The 2,500-nt window shown below is 43.8% G+C and overlaps 1 protein-coding gene across 10 annotated transcripts in view; it reads right to left on the bottom strand.

The window, feature by feature from the left end:
- The window catches only part of LOC122263630 (ecdysone receptor), a 316,350-nt gene that overhangs the window by 120,365 nt on the left and 193,485 nt on the right, over nucleotides 1-2,500 (bottom strand). The gene's annotated exons all lie outside the window — the stretch shown is intronic.

The raw sequence follows: 2,500 nt of genomic DNA, 5'->3' as shown, positions 1-2,500 counted from the left end.
TTCGTCGGTGCGGTTCCTGAATACTTTTCCCCGCTTGTCTGCGCGCCTGATTGTTAGTGTGCCGTGGGGGGGGGGGGGGGGAATTTAATTCTCTCTTGTATGTATGAAGGTTTTCCTCCCGGTCTGTCTCAGATTTACAGCATATCAGTATATCTATCCGACTGTCTGCTTGTATTTCATGCATGTTGAACTGTCTATCCGTTAGATTGTCTGTGTTTCAAATTGATGGTTTACCTTGGTATATGATTGTCTAGCTCTTGTCTTTTGCTTGCATGTGATAGTGATTACTGGTACGTAAGGTCCAATGTATATCTGCTCCCGTGCTTGCTTGGTTGTGTCTTGACTACCTGTGGACATGTCTCCCTGCTTATATGCTCACATGCCTGCTTGTCTGCTTACCTGCCTGTCCGCTCGCATCATCCAATATATTCATCTCTGTGCAACTCCTTCGGGGAGAAATCAGCGAGTGAGACCTTGGCCCTTGGCTGCCGGCGCGGATGAATGCTTGACATATCAATCGCATTGTATGCCTTATCAACAACGACCTAATATGCATAAATGCGCTTCAGTCTCTGAAAATCAGACACACACACACACACACACACACACACACATACACACACACACACGCACGCACACACACAAGTATGTATATATGCAGTATGTATGTACGCATAAACACCTTTTTGTCAAATTGATCTGCCGATGCGCCTCTCGCCGCAGCCACGTCTCGCCATATATTCCTTCGCCTTGCTCTTCGTTTTTGCCAGATTCTTGCCCCACACTCCCAACTCGCTCCCGACTGTTACATCATTTTCCTGCTCCACTTTTTCTTTTCTTTTTTTTGTAGCTATTTTTCTCGTCGCCGTCTTGTCTTCCTTCGTTTCCTAACACTGCCATTGCGAGAACGATCGAGTTAAAATCATTAATATCTTTATACTTATATCATTATCTTCCACTTCATTTGCCATTGTACGCACCATAACTTTTTCCTTAGTTCTATCCTTAATTCGCTTGCCTTGTCACAAGAAACACTCTTTACTGCATAATCATTGTTCTACGATCAGTATAATTTTCTCAATATTTTCACAATATAAAAGCTGTCGCCGCCACTATCAGTCAGATCACGAACCACCATCATCAACAGCATGATAGTTGTTCATCATAATCATCACCATTATCATCTTAGTCACTCATTACAATCATCATCATCATAACCCTCCGCCACTGCAGGACGAGTTCAATGCGCGATGTTGCCAAGATATCAAACACCATTAGAGGATCACCTTGGGGGGGAGGGGGCATGGCGGGTAGGGGATGAAGGAGGGATGAAGGGAGGTATGGAAGGAAGGGGAGGATGAGGGGAGGAGATGAGAAGGAGAGGGAGAGGAAAAGATAGAGAGATGGAGATAGATAGATAGATACATATACATATATATATATATATATATATATATATATATATATATATATATATATATATACAGAGAGAGAGAGAGAGAGAGAGAGAGAGAGAGAGAGAGAGAGAGAGAGAGGAAGATCCATAATTTAGTAGACAGACACAGAGAGAGGTGCCTCCCCAACCGAACTACATCTTGGTCCCATTTCCGCGCTGGACGTCTGGTACCCGGCACAAGGGCACCTGTCGACGCGGTGCCAATTAGCACCCTTTAGACGTAGCCCTACCTTGCAGTCTTGACTTTTTTCTTTGGAATCTTCTCTCATTTTGTCATTTACAAGAAAAGGAGAAGAGGTAGAGGAGGACGAGTTGAATGAAAGGGGGTGAAGAAGAAGAGGAGGAGGGAAAGAAAGGAGGAAAGGTAGGAAAAATGAGATGAAAAGAAAGACGAGAAAGAAGAGGAGAACAAGGGAAAGGTAAGAGAGATGAGGAAGAAAAGTGACGTAAATGAGATGCCTTCAATTTCATTCGTTTTTTTCTCTCTCTCCTCCATCCTTTTCTCCGTCTTCTATTTTCTCCCGTCACCAGCACCTTCTTCTGCCCCTCGCCTTCTTCTTCGTCTGCAGTCATGGTCTTTTTTCCCTCTTCTCCTTCTTTCGTTATCCGATCCTCGTTTGCTCTCCCGCCCGAGTCAACACGCACAAAAAACAAGCCCCACCCCCTTTTCCACCCTTCCACACGCGTCCACACAGCGCTTGCATCATCCAATACCATCCTTTATAGTGTCTGAATTCGCTGAAACATTTTCCAAAAAGAAAGAAAGAAAGAAGAAAAAGAAACTCCTCGTTCATTATTCATTTCCATCTCCATCAAACGCACCTATTTTCTTAACTGTGTCATCGCTTTATTTTCCCTCTTTCGATGTTTTAAAAGAATTCTCATCATTTTCTCGTTCTTGCTAGTCAGACTCTCCACTTTTTCTCTTCCACATCCTGTTAGTCATCCACTTTTTTAATCCAACACCCTCCTCCTCCCGCTGGAACATCCTGCCGCTTTTCCACCTTCTCTTCCACATACTAATATTTTTCCATCTTCTCTTCC

Source organism: Penaeus japonicus, unplaced genomic scaffold, assembly GCF_977035675.1.
Source record: "Penaeus japonicus unplaced genomic scaffold, GWHDUDI00000001_assembly GWHDUDI00000008, whole genome shotgun sequence".
In the NCBI taxonomy this organism is placed as follows: Eukaryota; Metazoa; Arthropoda; class Malacostraca; order Decapoda; family Penaeidae; genus Penaeus; species Penaeus japonicus.
This window is presented reverse-complemented; position numbering and strand designations above follow the sequence as displayed.